Raw genomic sequence first — 20,789 nt, forward strand, 5'->3', positions numbered from 1 at the left:
ACAGAATAGTCTCAATAGAAAAATCTTTGCAGTCTGAAATTAATTTGCCTGCTGGAGGTGGTGGTGGTTCTTATTTATGCAAAATTTAAGGGCTAGGTGTGTAAATGAGCCCCTAGCGACTATTTCATTGGTTCCATTTTACAAATTGAAACTGATGATGGTGGTTATGGTACTTTTCAAGTGTGACTTGAGGGCAATCTAATTTATGTAAGCTGTTCAAAGGTGAACTCAACCTTTTCAATCATAAATTAAAAATTTATTCCAGTTTTCAAATCAGAGACAGCAGCACAAAATACATATCTGCAGGCCATAAGGATTCTTCTGCCCGGGCCTACCTCTATTGATTTCATTAGGCTAGACCAGACATTGCCAGACACCTTATATTTTAACATGTCCCTATAAAATCGAAAGTATTTTAGGAACATCCCATTGCCTTCTTCTCTGTGTATACTAACAGGGACTTGGTGAGCCACTTGCCTTTTCTTGTCTAAGTAAACCATCTATGGTAATATTTTTGACCTGTTAGATTACTGGACTTTCATAATGTGAACAGGGTTTTGCTGAAAGATGTAATATTTTAGAATAAAAAATCCAGACCACTGGAAACTACTCAGCAATATCAACTATGTGTATCTTCTTAAGACATAACAATACATCCTTGCTAACTACAAGGTGAAGACACTGCTCTCTATAGAAGCCTACATTCTGAACCTATATCATAGATCATACAATGAGGACAGAGCAAAAAGGTTTGTCAATCAACTGTATGACTCACAAATCATAGCATTTGCAGTGTTTTTTGTAGCATTCTTATGTGAAGTTTGTTGCATGGTAGTTTCAAAAAGCCAAACTTCCAGATATTCTAAAATTAACATCTATGCTAAATTGGGCTTCAGAGATCAATATACTTCATATTGTCATATAGTCATATCATTGTGGTACCTAGTGCCCTTCTTTTTACTTAATTCATTCTTTGAGATGACTCTGGCTTTTTTTGAAAACCAGCATAGGAAATAAATTTTTGGAAACTCGATGTGCTAAAAGTAAGGACATTGCTGAAAATGCTGATTGTTATGTTTCGTGGGGTTCCAGCTTTCAATCTTAGAGTTAATAGAGTTTTGCTTCTTTGAGCCATTTACAATTCTTTTTTATTTAATTTTAAAACATAGTAGATTGCAGCCATGAAATTAACAGATGCTTACTCCTTGGAAGAAAAGTTGTGTCCAACCTTGATAGCATATTCAAAAGCAGAGACATTACTTTGCTGACTAAGGTCCGTCTAGTCAAGGCTATGGTTTTTCCTGTGATCATGTATGGATGTGAGACTTGGACTGTGAAGAAGGCTGAGCACCAAAGAATTGATGCTTTTGAACTGTGGTGTTGGAGAAGACTCTTGAGAGTCCCTTGGACTGCAAGGAGATCCAACCAGTCCATTCTGAAGGAGATCAGTCCTGGGATTTCTTTGGAAGGAATGATGCTAAAGCTGAAACTCCAGTACTTTGGCCACCTCATGCGAGGAGTTGACTCATTGGAAAAGACTCTGATGCTGGGAGGGATTGGGGGCAGGAGGAGAAGGGGACGAGCGAGGATGAGATGGCTGGATGGCATCACGGACTCGATGGACGTTGAGTCTGAGTGAACTTCGGGAGTTGGTGATGGACAGGGAGGCCTGGCGTGCTGCGATTCATGGGGTCGCAAAGAGTCAGACATGACTGAGCGACTGAACTGAACTGAACTGAGATGGTCTAAAATCAGAATCCTCTCTTGCTCTTCCTTACCTTTGGCTTATAAGTAAGCATAGAGCCAAAATTATGGTCCTATATCAAGTATAATGACGTTTATGGTTTACATTTTTAGAATAACTTCATTCCTAAGCACTCTTTGTTTTCATTCTTTCTTAGATACTTTTCCTCTCATATTGCTATATATTATTTATCCTTTTAGGCTCTGGGAATTTGGAGACAAAGTGAGGAATGGTAAAAAAAAAAAAACAACAAAAATAAATAGGATATGTTTCCAGAATAGACCTTAACCTAAAAGTCATACAGCTAATCACACCCTAACCTCTAGAGTTTACAATAAAAATATGAGCGGATACTCCCCATAGCTAAAAGAAAAAAATAGGCAACACTCAGAAAAACACTTACATTTTTATGCTCTATAACATTGTACTAAGAATGGAGGTTATAGGTCCATTAGAGGGGGAGTTGGAATCCATGCAATAATTATTTTTTCCCAGTAATTTGAAAGACATACAGTAAGATTTCCTCAGTTTAAAGCAAGAGCATCTGTTAAACTGGAAAAGGAGCTTTTGAGATTAGTCATATATTGTTGGAGTTTAAGAAGTAGGCGTAGGTATTTTAAAATAGTTTAAAAGTGTGAGACTGAAGTTTACAGCATCTGCTGCTGCTGCTGCTAAGTCTCTTCAGTCGTGTCCGACTCTGTGCGACCCCATAGACGACAGCCCACCAGGCTCCTTTGTCCCTGGGATTCTCCAGGCAAGAACACTGGAGTGGGTTGCCATTTCCTCCTCCAACGCATGAAAGTAAAAAGTGAAAGTGAAGTGGCTCAGTCGTGTCTGACTCCTAGCAACCCCATGGACTGCAGCCTACCAGGCTCCTCCGTCCATGGAATTTTCCAGGCAAGAGTACTGGAGTGGGGTGCCATCGTCTTCTCCGTTACAGCATCTATGAATTATAAAAGCAAAGAACTTCACTGAGTCAGAAAGGAGTAACCTTCCTAGGCTCAGTGTATGTGTTGCTGGAGAAGCAGCAGCTGAACAGGGGAGATAAAGGCAGGTCTGGATGGAGAGGATTAGACAGAGGACTAGGGGAAGGGTAAGCGACTCATTGAGGTCCCTTTCAGCATTATGGTTTTGTTACTTGACTTTGGATTCAGGGTATTTTGGCAAAACTTGCTAAAGATGAGACAGGAAATTAGTCTTCATATACAAAGCATTTGAATGACTTTGGAAAGGGGAAAGACATTGTCAAAATAGAAGGAAAAGATTTCTTTGAATTTAGTAATAGAGTGAGTAAGCAGTAAGGATGACGGATAGATAAGTGCTCTTAATAGTGGATTTCCTATTAAATATTTATTGTTCTATTGACACGTTGGACAACTGATTGATAGGAGCCTTCATCCCCAGGAACGAATTCTATATTTAAAGATCTTTTCCTCCCCATCTCAGTAATTTTACATGATCAGCTTTTATCTTTATCTTTATAAATTCCCTGAAGTTCCTTCCATCTAGCCTACATGGATTTCTCTAGAATTGACAAAGGAAAATTTTTTTAAAAAATGCTACTTGAAAAATGAAATTCTAAAAGAGTAAGAAAAATAGTACCATGCATAAAGATTTGAGAATTTCTTCTGAAATAATATGCCCCCACTTTGCTAACTCTGTAGATACAATATGGTAAAAAAAATGGACAAAAACACATATTTGTTATTTAGATTTATATACCAAGTGGACACAGGAGAAATTATTATTTTGAATTTTGGTTTTGTCTTGAAATATGTTTATCCTTTTGGCATATGGATAGGTTTAGTCATTATCATTTGTCATCTCAGAAGAGATATAAGCAATCATTATATTGGAAACCATACATTTTCCAAATGACCAATCTAAATTTTCTGTTTTGTTGTTTCTATAAATGAGAAAGCAGAGGGCACTCTGTTTAAGTGACTGAGACACTATTACTCACTGAATCAACAGCAAAGTTGAGGTTGTATTCATTTCATTTCTTTATGTCCCACAGTCTGATTTCAATAACAGGATAATTATAATTGTAAATATTCATGGGAACACAACACAATACATAAACACGTATATTAGTCAGCCGTAATAGAATACTGGATCTGGAATTAGATCTAGATTTGAATTTTTAGCCTCAACTTCCTAGATATGAAATTTGGGAGAATTATTTTATTTCTCAGTTGTGTCCAACTCCTTGCAACCCCATGGACTCTACAGTGTCCATGGGATTCTCCAGGCCACTGGAGTGGGTAGCCTTTCCCTTCTCCAGGGGATCTTCCCAACCCGGGAATCCAACAGGTCTCCTGCATTGGGGGTGGGTTCTTTACCAACTGAGCTATCAGGGTAGCCCATTTATTTCTCTAGATTTCAGTTATCTTTTCCATAAGGCTATTACGGGAACCCAATGAGAAGATTTATGGAAAATACCTGGCAATTTTAAATGTTAAGCAAATGGTAACCTCTTTCCTGTTCTGTTCCCATCTATTACCGTCACAGTGAATCTTACCATTTTTAACTGTGACTCATTATTTTGGTAAGATTACATTTATGCAAGCGGAAGTGTCAGGAGTCTAACCTAGATAGCTGTTTTGTCATTGTTCATCCTGTGTGTAAACAGTGCACAGTTGACACAACATGTTGAGAGATAGACGCATAAACTTGGAATCTAAAAATCTGACTAAATGGTTTTAATTTACTCCAAAATATAAAGTTTTTGAAGTTCAAACTGTCAAATTAAGAACTTAATTGTAACACTTTTTATTGCTATCATTTTATGTAATTCTAGTTTCTTCATCTAGATTGTGAAGTCAAAAAAAAAAAAAAAAGAGAAAATAACATGCTTCAAAGAGAAGTTACATTCCTTGACTTATAGTTTTATCCTCAGTAAATACTTGAGACTGATTGTATGAAAAGTTTGATAATTAAGTTTTTAATACTGAAAGAATAGCACTGAAGCTAATAGTATTTTTAGAAAAAAAGACTACTTCCCTAGATTTATTTGATTCATTTTTTGAATTTTATGGAACATCACTATACATAATTGTTCATACATTTTGCAGCACTAGTCTCTAAAAGTACTTACATGAACAGAATTAGGTATCATTTGTCTTGTGTGGCAAAGAGAAAAAGAGCCATCTTAGTTTTTGTTGTCTTTAAGATCTTAAGAATTCACCAAATCATATGAAGGATTGGGGCATATTAGATTCACAGCAGTACATTTTAAGAATATGAAGATGCCATAAAAATCATGCCGAAAGAAAGCAATGATATTTCTAGTCCCATTAATCTAAAAGCTCTCCTATTAATTTTAGGTCCAGGGGACTTAGCTAATACATTTTCCATTTATACGTACTCTAAATCGTTTTCACATGTATATTGCGCGAATGAACGTTAGTCCTTGGAAAGTGGTAGAATTCTAGAGGTAAATGAAAAAGCCTCTTATTTTTTTCCTTTTTGGAGCAAACTGAGGACCCTTAAGACCTTTTCAGTGTCTTTTTATTTTTTGCCCTATCCCCAAAGACCCAACCAATCAATTACTAAAAATTAAAAATATTATAATAACTCTATCTTCCAAACAACAAACATGACTAACTGAACAACATTTGATAAAAATGACTTTACTTCTTGGGTTCCTAATCACTGTTATCTCTCTTCCCCCATGCTGGACAGAGCTATCTTCAATCCACTGTCAGCTATAAAGTGGAGCAAGCATAGGCTCTCTAGGCCTCTTTCCAGGTCTGATATTCTCAATGAGTTAGTTCCCTTATCCATAATTTTCCAAACATTTCAATAAAAGCCCAAAGTAGAATGAGTATGCAGCTGTTTGGCACCATATGGTCAAACATCTGGATATTGGACTAAATTTTTCAGTCTTTCAAGGTGTTTAATTTTTTTTTGAAGATACTGTCTGCATCTGAACTTCTGATTTAATTCCAGAAATGTGAAATGGTACTGTTAACAGTTCTCTAAGGAATGCAGTTCACCTGAGCCACACTGAATTAACAAATCAGAAACTACTTCAACCTCTTTTCATTATCTTTTAATAGCAAACATCTAAAACTAGTACCAAAGGTTAAGTATCATGATTCACTTGCAGTTCTGCACAGCTGCTCGCTCCACTTCTTACCCATCACTGTCCGGTCATAACTATAGCAATAGAGTCTGGCTTTTATTAACAAAATGAGAGAAACCTGTGCGGTAATAAGAAGGTAGCCCACCTCACGCTTAACAGTAGTTGTAAGGCTCAAATACCTTAGAGGCTTTTTCCTTTATGTCGACTCTCTTGCTCTGGTACACATAAACAGGACTGCATACCAAAAACATAGAGTCATCAGCTACATTCACTAGATCGGAATTGGGCCTACAGCCATACCACCAACAGACTGCAAACTTGCCAAGGCTCACAAGGAAGAGTCAGGCCAGCTTTTCTCCGGATAAGTTAACTCTGAAATATCAGGTCAGGCAAGTAACAGGATGTCAGAATAAACAGATTCTAGACAACTGAAGTCTCTAAGATATAATCATATTGTGTGGTCACAGTCTGAAGAGGTTCCACAGTGGCCCCCATCTTTCCTAAGATAATTTTTTCCAGACAAAATCCAATTCAGTAGCCTCTTCTAGTATGGGCATTTTTAACCTGGGCTTTGCTGCTCTACACGCAGATTGCTTTTAAGAGCAATGTTAACATTTAGTGAATTTTTCTTAGAATTTTAGAAATTGGGGATTGTGTTTGCTTAATCAGCCTATCAACAATTCATCTTCTCAACCTTCTATGATATTTATTTTGCCCACCACCCTATATCATTCTCTCACTTCCAGAAGCTCTCCTGGTACTTCTTCCAGGAAAATTTTTAGATTGATACATCTTCCAGTTATGAAGCTCTCTGAAGACTCCATTTCTTATCTGTACTAAACTGGAATTCACTTCTCCAATCATACAGTACAGGACCCCAAAACTAAAATCATCCAGAGCAAGTGAACATTATACTTAAGAAAAAAAATTAGATTTTTCCTAAAAATATGATTTTTAAAACTATTCAGATGTGATTTTTCAATACTAATGCCCATAGTTATCACCATGATGGTTATCACATGATGCTGATATTCAGCTGCATCAGACCTAACTGAAATGATCACTTAGCTCTATCACTTCACCAGCCATTTCATTCCTGTTATTCTCATCACTGTTATATCATGTTTAAACCTTTTTCCTAGAAGGAAGCAATGATCTTTAGGTTGTCTACCTTCTATCTCCCTTCCTCCTCTCTCTCTCTCCATCCTGCTTCCAGGTGACCCATTATAAGTTGCAAATGTAGCTATTGTCACTAACTTTCAGTGACTTTCAACTGCTTCCTGATGAAGGTCCGATCCTTAGTCTGACATTTAGTACCTCTGGCTATTCTCCCCAAAGACACTTCTACTGCTCTTCACTTCTTCAATTCCAGTTGAATCAGATAATTTAGTGTTTTTTTAAATATGCTGTGTGCCTTCACACCTTTGGATCACATTATTTCCTCTACCTTGAAATACCCTTTCTGAAATATCAGAAATTGAAGTCAGGTTTTAAAAATTCTACCCAGAGCTCTTTCAACAATTATATTCTGTCTCTCTGTAAACACAGTTTATGTCTCATGTGCATAAAGTGATGTTCTGCTAGGAATCCTGGTGTAGTAGAAAGAATATTGCCCTCTCCCCCACCCCATGATGTCCATATCCCAATCTCCAGAATCTGTGAATATGTTACCTTACATGGCAAAAATAACTTTGTGGACATGATTAAAGTTGTGTGGGTGCTGCACTCAGTTGCTTCAGTCGTGTCCAACTTTTTGCAGCCCTATGGACTGTAGCCTGCCAGGTTCCAATGTCCATGGGATTCTTCAGGCAAGAATACTAGAGTGGGTTGCCATGCCCTCCTCCAGGGGATCTTCCTGACCGAGGGATTGAATCCACATCTCCGTCATTGCAGATGGATTCTTTACCACTGAGCCACTGGGAAAGCTCAAGATTAACGACTTGGATCTGCCTGCAATGCAGGAAGCCTGGGTTTGATCCCTGGGTTGGGAAGATCCTCTGGAGAAGGAAATGGCAAGCCATCCCAGGATTCTTGCCTGGAGAATTCCATGGACAAAGGAGCCTGGTGGGCTACAATCCATGGAGTCACAAAGAGTTGGACATGACTGAGCAACTAACACTTTCTTTTCTTTCATGTTGGATTATCTGCGTAGGTGTAATCTAATTCTGTGAATTCCTAAAAGTGAAGGATCTTTGTCTACTGCAGTCAGAGAGAGATGTGAGGACAGAAGGTGGCTCAGAGAGATGAGACATTGTGGCTTTGAAGATAGAGGAAGTGTGCCACAAAGGAAGTGGCCTCTAAAAAAGTTGGACTAGCAAGAAAGTAGATTCTCTCCAGAGACACTACAAAGGGGCAAAGTTTTGTGTAACCTTGCTTTTAGCCTGTGAGATCTCTGTCAGACTTCTGGTCTCCATGGCTGTAAGATAGTAAGTTTGTGATGCTTAAACTACAAGGTTAGTGGAAAATTGTGAAAGCAGCAAGAGAAAGCTAATATATATGGGTTCATATTCTGGAGTTTACTGAAGTAACAGTAAGTCAAGGAAATTGGAACTCCAAAATGGCTATCCTAGCCTAAGCTATCTTTTCCTTCCAGATCAGGACACTAATTAATTAATATAATATCAAAGCGAAAGTGAAAGTTGCTCATTTGTGTCTGACTCTTTGTGACCCTGTGGACTACACAGTGCATGGAATTTTCCAGGCCAGAATACTGGAGTGGGAAGCCTTTCCCTTCTCCAGGGGATCTTCCCAATGCAAGGATCAAATCCAGATCTCCCGCATTGTGGGAGGATTCTTTACCAGCTGAGCCACAAGGGAAGCCCAGGAATACTGGAGTGGGTAGCTTATCCCTTCTCCAGTGGATCTTCCCAACCCAGAAATCGAACTGGGGTCTCCTGCATAGTAGGTGGATTCTTTACCAACTGAATTATGAGGGAAGCAATATAACATGAACATATACTAAATGTGCTAATCAGTTTTGTCGTATAAACTCAGAACATTTTCGTTTTTTTAATTTCTTTATTTTAATTGGAGGTAAATTACTTTACAATATTGTATTGGTTTTGCCATACATTAACATGAATCTGCCACAGATAAACACGTGTTCCCCATCCTGAACCCCCCAAGTGATGAAAAAAAGAAGATTTTTAAGGTTGCCCAAGTACATCATTTAAATTAAATCAATTAAATTGATGTGGAAAGATACTTAAGGTAGAGGATTAGGTGCCTTGTATACATGAGGTGCCAAATGAAGATTCACTAAACTCTTATGTAACACATTGAAAGTGAAAGTGAAAGAGGCTCAGTCATGTCTGACTCTTTGTGACCCCATGGACTTTACATTCCATGGAATTCTCCAGGTCAGAATACTAGAGTGGGTAGCCTTTCCTTTCTCTAGGGGATCTTCCCAACCCAGGGATTAGACCCAGGTCTCCCGCATTGCAGGCAGATTCTTTACCAGCTGAGCCACAAGGGAAGCCCAAGAATATTGGAGTGGGTAGCCCATCCCTTCTCCAGTGGATCTTCCTGACCCAGGAATCAAACCAGGGTTTCCTGCACTGCAGGTGGATTCTTTACCAACTGAGCTGTTAGGGAAGCCCATGTAATTAAGAAGGCTCAGAATATTAACCCACCCTGTCATAGTCACTGAGTCAGTAGACTCATTCATGATTTCATTTATTCAACAGCTATTAAGTATCCAGTATTAAGTATTAAGTTATTAAGTATTCAGCTATTATCATCCAGTTGTAATTAATGGAAGATCAGAACTCTAGACTATGTCTGGTGCTAAAGAAAGGTAGATTTAAAAAGTAAACATAAAATTATAATCCCTGGGCAGCATAAAGTCTTGAGGAAGTCAGGCAGGCCTGAGGTTATGGGAGGTTTGGGGGAGCAGAATGTTTTAATGAAAGGAAAGTCACAGAACTAAAATGAAGGAATCACTAAAAACAGTTTTACGTAATGAATGGCTGTTTTTTAGGGTTGGCCTTTAGAGATTGAAGTAATCTCCTTGGAAGTTTACACTCAGCAAAAATTACACAGAACTTTATGCTGGATGTGGTATAACAAACATATAATCTATAACTCACATTATGTGAGTTATAGCCCCTACTTTTCTGAAGATTACAGTCATGCTGCTGGTAAAGAATTGAAGGCATTTAAAAATAATGGTAAATTACATGCTGGTAAAGAAACAAAGACATTTAAGAAATAATGGTAACTTACGGGATACTTAATGAGGGCAAATAGGCCCCTCATCAAATATCCTAGAGTTGGGGGAGCAGGGCTATATACACTGACATCCAAAGGATGAATTACAGAAGGTAAGATTCTGTTTATGGAACATTCTTCATAGAGAATATTTCCCTTAAGACATTTTTTCCTTTCTGAGGACCGATTTCCTCAATGAATTAGTGTGCCAGTTGCATCACTTAAGAGGTTTTAAACTACAAGATACCAAATAATCCCAAACATATCCTTTATTCTCCAAAGAAGTAGGTGAGAGGTGGGAAATTCAGGGTGGATGACTTTAGCAGTTTAACAAAGCCGTCAAGAATCTAGGATTTTCCATCCTTCTCAAGCACCCTCAGCAGGCTGGCCTTTCTCCTCAGGTCTGCACAGTCATAAGATGACTGCTTGTACTCCAGGTTTCACACACAGATTCCAAAGGCAGGAAGGAACTGGGATGCAAACGTTCTTCTCTTTTTTAAATTAGGAAACAAAAATTGTTACCAGAAGCTACTGGTAACATTCTCTACCCTGCCCCTAAGAATATTCCTTTTTCTATGGAAGGCTGTGACCAGGTCTTTTATAGGCTACATGGTGCAGTGAAAAACAGAACGTGGAGATGATGCGGATGGAAATTGTCTTATAATGTAGTAGGTGGACCCTCTAACCAGCATCCTATGTAATCGTGGAAAGTACTTGAAACTGCAGTTTTTTTGGCAGAACCACTGGGTTTCTCATTCTATGTGGGTTCCACTAAGCACTGACTTCAGAGAGGCTCTGGAAGCTGCTTGCACACTTTCTTACTTACCTAACGTATGTATTAGATAAGTCTAATGTATGCTTGTTTCCTTGTTCAGGCATAAATCAAAGTAAAAGTAAACTTGAACCCAGTCCAAATCACTCTTCTCATCTATGTTTTCATCTGAACCAGTCCTTTGTTGTCTGATCCGGACTGCTACCCAGAAATCATATGACTACCCTTACCTGCAAAGAAGTTGGGAAAATGAGTATCTGGCATTTTAAGACTATATTTTTATGTATTGAGGGGGAAGAAATTGACAGGCAACCAACAGAGTCTTGGACCCCATATAGAGTTTCAGAAACCAATGAAGAAACATTATTTCTTCAAAGGAAAAGGCTACCAAAATGATACGATGGAAAAAGTCTTGACATTTCTCAAGATAGTGATTTAAGATAAGAGTTCCTTTAGTTCTGTAAGCGCAGATTCTGTTCGCTACTTAGGGTTTTTCGGGTGAGTTCTAGGTAGTCCAAGCTGTTTCGCGGCTTGCCAAGCCTGTCATAGATTAACTCAGGCTTAGGGAAATTTTTATTGCTCTTTTTTTTCAAGGACAATGGATTCTCAGCTTAAGTCAATTGACACTGAGGCTAATTTCCAAATATCAACTGAAAAACTACAGGCACTGCAGCAGAGTAGTTTGCATTCTGTGTGGTAAGTGTTGCAACTGCCCACAGACCATCCTGTGTATGATCCTGGGATTACTGGATGCTCAGCATTAATGAAGCTAAGGTCGTGGGTGATCCACAGTTATGGGTCAGTTCCTGCATTGCAGAGTAAGGTGTGGGGATAGTCCTGTATGCAGTTCCGTGTTACTAAGTCTGTCTTAACTCCTTTTCCATATCATTTCTTCAGAAGAGGGATGCTGTCAGTTTTATTCCTGTATCTCTCACAGGGCATGGATTCAAATCCTAGCTCCATTACTCAGAACTAGTGTGACCTTGGGCAAGTTACTTGATCTCAGTTTCTTCATACATCATAACAACACTTGCCTTGAGGGCTGAGTATGTGTGTGTGTGTGTGAATATAATATGGAAATTTGTGTAAAGAATTTAGTGCAGTGTCACTTGAAGACAGTGTCCGATACATATTAATTATTATTAAGAACCAAATATATTTATTGAATGGACATTAAGTCTTACTTTTCACATTAGCTAGCTGTGTGTTTTTAGGTAAGATGCTAAACTGGGCCTCATTTTCCACTTCTGTTAAAGGTGGGGGGGTGTGCTAGAATCTTGGAGCTCACTTGAAGCCTTAAAGATCAGTGATATCCCTGGGCATGCTTCAGTGGTCTAGGAAAAGAAAAAAAGAAAGCTCAAAACCCACCAAAGAAGAAAATTACTATACTTAGGCAATGTGGAAACCTCATCATGTAGCTTCATAACCAAATTTATCCACTCATCATTGTGTTACCAAGGACGGAGACAAAATGTTGACTGTAATGGGTAGAATGTTCATTAAGCGGCAGGACCCTTTAAAGAAAGAGAATCTTTTCTCCCTCCTGTCACGTGGGAAAAAGGATCCTTCCATGGCATTTTGTAAATGAGCTCTTGGCTATTGCTGGGTAGTGAGTTCCCAAGTTTAAGGTTTACCATTTATTGGCATCCAGCAGAGAAACAGAGTACTTTTATTTGGAAATACACTTGGAAAGGATTCCAGAAAGCCCAGGCAGCATTAATTGTACTCTAGTTTGAGAGATTTTCACTTTTTCTGTGCTCTGTAACTAGCTGGCAAGCTTCCAACTGTAATTTAGACTTACCATGAACTGTGTTTTTTTTTTTTAATGTGTGCAGTGATTTTTAAAAAAATCCAATAACTTCTTTTATTTGTTGTTCTAAATTTTAATTTTGCATCTGCCTTTCTTATTTTCCAGCACTCTCTAGCCCTTGTAAGTTTATTCTCATGAAAGTATATATTTTATCTATGGTTTTTAGTGATATTTTAAAACTTTGGCTATCTGGTGAATTTGGGTTCACTTGTGAAACCTTTACTAATCCCAATTTGAGCTCCCCTCAGTATGTCTCTTACCCCAAGACTGCTTTATTTAAATTACAATAGGAAATGCCTCTGAACCTTCAAATATCCCAATTTACGCTCTTTTAATCAAACAACTGCAAGCCAGGGTGACTCTCCTAGTGAATTCATTAAGGGAACTGGATTTCATTTGGGCAGGACTTTTATTTTCTAGAAGATTAAAAATGTAGAAGGATTCTATGCGCAATCTGATCTTATAGCTGCCTATGTGTTATGACCAACTAATCTGTGTTATAATCAACCAGTCAGCATGAGCATTATTTGCACAAACAAGTGAACAGACAGATGCATTTTGAATTGGAATCCGATCCATGTTTAAATTCTTATTTTGTTAATATGGACTCATGAAAGTGATGGTTAATGTTAGGTTATATATATATTTTAAAATCTAAGAATGGACTCTACTTTGGAAAAGTGGAAGAAATATATGAGATTATATATAAGATTATAGAACACTTATCTTAGGTAAAGATTATGTTTTAGTGAGCATGGATATAGCAGTATTTGCCTCATATATATTCAATTAGAACAGGAGACTGACTCAAGGACATTTTTTAAACATTGGTTTATAACATTATATGCATTTCATATGTACATTATATTTCTACTTCAAAAGTAGAAATATATTGTACATGTGAAACATATAATACACTGCATATACTATTAATATATTCAAGTGGTGCAGTGGTAAAGAATTCACCTGCCAACGCCAGAGACAGAAGAGACATGAGTTTGATCCTTGGGTTGGAAAGATCTATGGAGGAGGAAAGAGCAACCCACTCCAGTATTCTTGCCTGGAAGATTACATGGACTAGGAGCCTGGCAGGCTATAGTCCATGGGGTCACAAAGAGTCGGACATGAGTGAGCATGCATGCATGAGTATCTATCTATAGCGTGCTCACCACCAAAAATTCAGTTTCCATCTTCTATGTTACAGGTGTTCCCCTTTACCCATTTCATTCTCCTCCACCCCTTCCCTCTGGTAACCACTATCTTGTTCTCTGTATTTTTTGTTTGTTTGTTCATTTATTTTGCTTTGCCCCCCCCTTTTTTTTGTATTCCACATATGAGGGAAAGCATATGGTATTTGTTTTCCTCTATCTGACATATTCATTTAGTCTGATACCCTCACGTTCTATCCAAGTTGCTGCAAATGGTAAGATTTCACCTTCTTACGGCTGTGTAGTATAACTTTGTATGCATATACACAGTATTTTCTTTATCCATCCATCAGCTGGTGAGCACTTAGGTTACTTGCATGTCTTGGCTATTGTAAATAATGCTGAGATGAACATAGGGGTGCCTGTATCATTTCTAATTAGTTTTTTCATTCTTTGGGTTAAACACTCAAAAGCGGGAGAGCTAGAACACATGGTAGTTCAATTCGTAATTTTTTAGGAATCTCCATACTGTTTTCCAGAGAAGGCAATGGCACCCCACTCCAGTACTCTTGCCTGGAAAATCTCATGGATGGAGGAGCCTGGTAGGCTGCAGTCCATAGGGTCGCTAAGAGTCGGGCAAGACTGAGCAACTTTACTTTCACTTTTCACTTTCATGCATTGGAGAAGGAAATGGCAACCCACTCCAGTGTTCTTGTCTGGAGAATCCCAGGGACAAAGGAGCCTGGTGGGCTGCCATCTATGAGGTCGCACAGAGTCGGACACGACTGAAGCGACTTAGCAGCAGCAGCATCATACTGTTTTCCACAGTGGCTGCACTAATTTACATTCCTACCAGCAGTGTATGAGGGTTCACTTTACCTCAAATTCTTGCTGACACTTATTGTTATTTCTTGTCTATACCAGCCATTTGAACAGGTATGAGGCGATTTCTCATTGTGGTTTTAATTTCATTTTCCTGATGATTAGTGATGTCAAATGTCTCTTCATATCCCTTTTGGCCATCTGTATGTCTCCTTTGGAAAAATGTCTGTTTGTATCCTTGGCCCTTTTTAAAATCAAGTTTATTTTTTTTTTTTTAATGTTGAATTGTATGAGCTCTTTTTATATTTTGGATCTTAACCCCTTATCAGATTTTTGTTTGAAAATACTATCTCCCATTCAGTAGGCAGCCTTTTTGTTTTGTTGATAGTTTCCTTTGTGGTGCAAATATTTTTTCTTTTGATGTAGACCCATTTGCTTATTTTTTCTTTTGTTTCCTTTGCCTGAGGAGACACAGGCAGAAAGTAATTGCCAAGACTAATTTCAAAAAACAAACTGCCTCTGTTTTCTTCTAGGAGTTTTATAGTTTCAGGTCTTACATTCAAGTCTTTATTCCATTTGAGTTGGTTTTTATGTAGAGTATGAGATAGCAATATAATTTCATTTTCTTTTTTTTTCATGTGACTGTCCCATTTTCCCAACACCACTTATTAAACAGAATATCCTTTTTCCATCATATATACTTGGTTCTTTTGTTGTAAATTAATTGTCCATATGTGAATGAGTTTATTTTGGGGATTTCAGCCCTGTTTTATTGATCAAAGTGTCTGTTTTTCTGTTAATATTATACTGTTTTGATTACTACAGCTTTGTAATATAGTTTGAAATCAGGGAGTGAGACATCTAGCTTAAGGACAGGTATTTTTAAAATTAATTAATTAAATTGGAGGCTAATTACTTTACAATATTGTGGTGGGTTTTGCCATACATTGACATGAGTCAGCCACGGGTGTACATGTGCACCCTGGTTCCAAACCCCCCTCCCACACTCCCTCCCCATCCCATCTCTCTGGGTTGTCCCAGTTCACCCAGACTTTGAGTGCCCTGTTTCATGCATCGAACTTGGACTGGTCATCTCTTTCACATATGGTAATATACATGTTTCAATGCTATTCTCTCAAATCATCCCACTCTCACCTTCTCCCACAGAGTCCAAAAGTCTGTTCTTTATATCTGTGTCTCTTTTGCTGTCTTGTAAATAGCGTCATGGTTACCATCTTTCTAAATTCCATATATATGTGTTAATGTACTGTATTGGTGTTTTTCTTTCTGACTTCCTTCACTCTGTATAATAGGCTCCAGTTTCATCCACCTCATTAGAACTAACTCAAATGCATTCTTTTTAATAGCTGAGTAATATTCCATTGTGTATATGTACCACAGCTTTCTTATTCATTCATCTGCTGATGGACATCTAGGTTGCTTCCATGTCCTGGCTATTGTAAACAGTGCTGTGATGAACATTGGGGTACACGTGTCTCTTTCAATTCTGGTTTCCTCGGTGTGTATGCCCAGCAGTGGGATTGCTGGGTCATAAGGCAGTTCTATTTCCAGTTTTTTAAGGAATCTCCACACTGCTCTCCATAGTGGCTGTGCTAGTCTGCATTCCTACCAACAGTGTAAGAGGGTTCCCTTTTCTCCACAACCTCTCCAGCATATATTTTTTTGTAGACTTCTTGATAGCAGCCATTCTGACCAGCATGACATGGTACCTCATTGTGGTTTTGATTTGCATTTCTCTGATAATAAGTGATGTTGAGCATCTTTTCATGTATTTGTTAGCCATCTGTATATCTTCTCTAGAGAAATGTCTGTTTAGTTCTTTGGCCCATCTTTTGATTGGGTCATTTATTTTTCTGGAATTGAGCTTCATGAGCTGCTTGTGTATTTTTTAGATTAATTCTTTGTCAGTTGTACCATTTTCTATTATTTTCCCCCATTCTGAAGGCTGTCTTTTCACATTGCTTATAGTTTCCTTCATTGTGCAAAAGCGTTTAAGTTTAATTAGGTCCCATTTGTTTATTTTTGCTTTTATTTCCATTACTCTGGGAGGTGAGTCATAGAGGATCCTGCTGTGATTTATGTCAGAGAGTGTTCTGCTTATGTTTTCCTCTAGGAATTTTGTAGTTTCTGGTCTTACATTTAGATCTTTAATCCATTTTGAGTTTATTTTTGTGTATGGTGTTAGAAAATGTTCTAGTTTCATTCTTTTACGGGTGGTTGGCCAGTTTTCCCAGCACCACCTGTTAAAGAGATTTTTTTCCCCATTGTATATTTAAGGACAGGCATTTTAAAGTATGCCTTCTGTCTGAGTCAAGATGGGTTCAGGAACTGGGAAGGCTGCAACTAAAGTAAAAGACTTTAGAGCCTACAATATGTGTCACTGGGGTCCTCTGGCCCATTTGTGTAGTGGAAACCAGCATAGGGTGACTGTGAAGCTGGCTTGTAAGAGGAATAATCTCTTCCTTTCTCATGAGTCTTCAAGAGCTAGCCATACTCCATTTCTATACCAAGGTTCTTAAAGAAATTTCCATTGCTTTTCCTCAAATTTTATGAATTATATTTTTACTGTTAAATATTTAAAAACATTTAAATCTTGGACCTGGATGTGACTGCTGTGGGGAAGTGTGGTCTCCGCCTCCAGCCACGGACCTCAGGACAAAACCTCAATTTAGAAATAGGTTGCCAGCTCCAGGCCAGGAGGTTTGGCTGACACCCCTCCCCACTAGGGACCCCCGTCCTTCCCCGGACGGACGGCCATGGGCGTGATGAGCCACGTGCTGGGGGAGCCACGTGCTGGGGAAGCCCCAGCTGGAGGAGGAGGATGAGCTGGTGGGGCTAGTGGACTATGGAGATGGGCCCCCTTCCTCAGAGGCCAAGCCGGACTCCAGGGCAGAGGAGGGAGTTCTGGAGTTCAGTGACACCCTTAGCACAGAAGTCAAGGCAAGGATCCTGTGCAGAGGCCTAAGAAGGAGTGGCAAGTCATCCATCCAGAAAGTCGTCTTTCATAAAATGTCTCCCAGGGAAACTCTGTTCTTGGAGAGCGCGAAGAAGATCTGTCGGGAGGACGTTTCCAACAGTTCCTTTGATAAGTTTCAGATTTGGGACTTTCCAGGACAGACTGACTTTTTTGACCCCACTTTGGCTATAAGGTGATCTTCTGAGGGAAAGGAGCACTGATATTTGTCATAGACCCCCAGGGCGATTACATGGAGGCCTTGGCCAGGATCCGCCTCACAGTGACAGGGCCTACAAAGTCAACAGCGACATCAACTTTGAGGTGTTTATTCACAAAGTGGATGGTCTATCAGATGACCACAAAATTGAAACCTAGAGAGACATTCACCAGAGGGCAAACGATGCCCTTGCAGATGCTGGGCTAGAAAAAATTCATCTTAGCTTTTATCTGACAAGCATATATGACCATTCAATATTTGAAGCTTTTGGCAAAGTGGTTCAGAAACTGATTCCACAACTTCTCACCCTGGAGAATTTGCTAAACATCTTTATCTCAAATTAAGGAATTGAAAAGTTGTGTCTCTTTGATGTGGTCAGTAAGATTTATATCACAACAGATAGTACCCCTGTGGATATGCAAACCTAGGAGCTCTGCTGTGACATGTTGATGTGGTCATTGATATTTCTTGTATTTGTGGCCTCAAAGAAGATGGAGCAGGAACCCCCTATGACAAGGAATCAATAGCCATTATAAAGCTGAATAATACAACAGTTCTTTATTTAAAAGAGGTGACAAAGTTTCTGGCTCTTGTTTGCTTTGTTAGAGAGGAAATCTTTGAAAGAAAAGGGCTGATTGACTATAATTTTCATTGCTTCTGGAAGGCTATCCATGAAGTTTTTGAGGTGAGAATGAAAGTCGTGAAATTGCGAAAGGTTCAGAATGGCTGAGGAAGAAAAAAGGAGCCACTCCCAACGTGATGCCTAGGGTGCTGCTGTAGGTGAGCTTTCAGGAACATCTTTTGAAATCAGATGTTTCAGTGAAGTTGCTGCTCTGTATTGCACTAAAAGAAGAGGAGGAAGGAGATTGGGACACAAGATATATGCTTGTTGTAAAAAATAATTCCTGCCACCCTTTCTTTTAATCTTCTCTTTTTTAAATAAAGTAAGCACTTTGAAGCAAAACTTGTGTATTAACAATGAAGTGAAATCTACTCTAACTTCATTATACAAATGTAAAATTTTATGGTTTGTAGTAAGAAAAAATCCTGTGTGTGTACTGCCAGGAACTGTGTGTATTGTGCACTTTTTCATGGTTTCGTTTTCTCATGGAACTAAAGTTTGATAAAACAACTTTTCTAAGCTTTGTTCTGTCCTTGGTGCCTAGGACATGCATACTGAGTCCATAAATATGGGGCAAATGGAAATTAATCACAAAGTGTTGTGTTAGCAATGACATTTTTAAGCACGGGAATCTTTGCTACCAATTGTTGAGAAAAATCAGTTTTCCATGGAGGAACAGATTGGGGTGGCAAGCTCCAGGAGCAATAAGACCTGTCCCCTGTTTATAAAGAATATAAATAGAACTTTTATGGAATAATATTAGCACCAAACTTATCCAACACTTCTATAGTTGTCAGAGTGCTTCCCTACCTGACAGTTTTTTTACAAAATTCTACCTCAACAGACATCTCTAAAATAATTTTATACAGAGAGGTTATTTCTTTCTGCTGTGTTATTGTTGCCCATTGGGACAATATTTCCAAAATTGTGACAATCACTGGAGAGAAATTGGAATGTCGCTGAACTGCAGGGTTTCTGAATGCTTTTCTGTACCTGCCACTGAGGCTAAGGTAACATCAGAAGATACATGGTTTCCCAAATCGAGGTGACTGGCAATTGCAGATTTAAAAATATATCCTATATGCTGCTGCTAAGTCACTTCAGTTATGTCCGACTCTGTGCAACCCCATTGATGGCAGCCTACAAGGCTCCCCCATCCCTGGGATTCTCCAGGCAAGAATACTGGAGTGGGTTGCCATTTCCTTCTCCAATGCATGAAAGTGAAAAGTGAAAGTGAAGACACTGAGTTGTGTCCAACTCTTAGCGACTCCATAGACTGCAGCCTACCAGGCTCCTCCATCCATGAGAGTTTCCAGGCAAGAGTACTGGAGTGGGTTGCCATTGCCTTCTCTGTATATCCTATATAGTCCTATACAATTTTTCACCTCTGTGGAATGGGCCTCTTGCCATGTAAGACTGCAAATGTTTATTTAGGACCAGTTTCTGTTCTTCACTTTTTTTTTTTTGCATTGCTCCACAATGTAAAAAAGATAATATTTCAGTTCTCTGCCACAGAACTGAATCCTGGTGGGTACATTTGTCTCTGGGTACCTCTGAGTCTCCTTCTCAAGCTGTGACAGTGTGCCTCATGGGCTCTGCTTGATATGGCCAGAATGGCATATTTCTTTTTTCCTTTTTTTTTTTTTCAGAGTGGTGTATTTCTGATGGAACAGACATTAAAAACTGGTTGATGTTCATTGACAGTACTATTTTGTGAATATAATATATTTTGGACCCTTAAATATAAAATGAACAAAAACACAGCAATATTGTTATGTACGGGTTCTTTGCTAACTCTGTTTGAAACATATTCAAGAAAAATAGCTGAATTGTCTTGATTATTAAAGTACGGTATGCAGTAAAATTTTTAAATCTTATATCATTGTTAATTGGCAGCATTGTGTTAGTTTCAAGTGTACAGCAAAGTTATTCAGTTATACATATACATGTATCTATTCTTTTTCAAGATTTTCAGTTTATTACAGAATATTGAGCAGAGTTCCCTATGCTATATAGTAGGTTCTAGTTGGTTAACTATTTAAAATATAGAAGTGTGTACATGTCAACCCCAGCCTCCTAATCTATCCCTCCTCCTCACCCTTCCCTCTGGTAAACATAAGCTAAATTTTTGATTTATTAGAAATTTACAAGGGCAGTCCTAAGATGGCAGAGGAATAGGACAGGGAGACCACTTTCTCCCCAACAAATTCATCAAAAGAACATTTGAACGCTGAGTAAATTCCACAAAACAACTTCTGAATGCCCGCAGAGGACATCAGGCACCCAGAAAAGCAGCCCGTTGTCTTTGAAAGGAGGTAGGAAAAAGTATAAAAGATAATAGGAGAGACATATATATGGAATTTAGAAAGATGGTAACGATA

The 20,789-nt window shown here is 38.6% G+C and overlaps 1 pseudogene; it reads left to right on the forward strand.

The window, feature by feature from the left end:
- The first annotated feature begins 16,928 nt into the window (after positions 1 to 16,928).
- LOC138432373 (ras-related GTP-binding protein D pseudogene) lies at positions 16,929 to 18,566 on the forward strand (annotated as a pseudogene).
- Positions 18,567 to 20,789: the final 2,223 nt, after the last annotated feature.

This window comes from Ovis canadensis, chromosome 2 (genome assembly GCF_042477335.2).
Source record: "Ovis canadensis isolate MfBH-ARS-UI-01 breed Bighorn chromosome 2, ARS-UI_OviCan_v2, whole genome shotgun sequence".
In the NCBI taxonomy this organism is placed as follows: domain Eukaryota; kingdom Metazoa; phylum Chordata; class Mammalia; order Artiodactyla; family Bovidae; genus Ovis; species Ovis canadensis.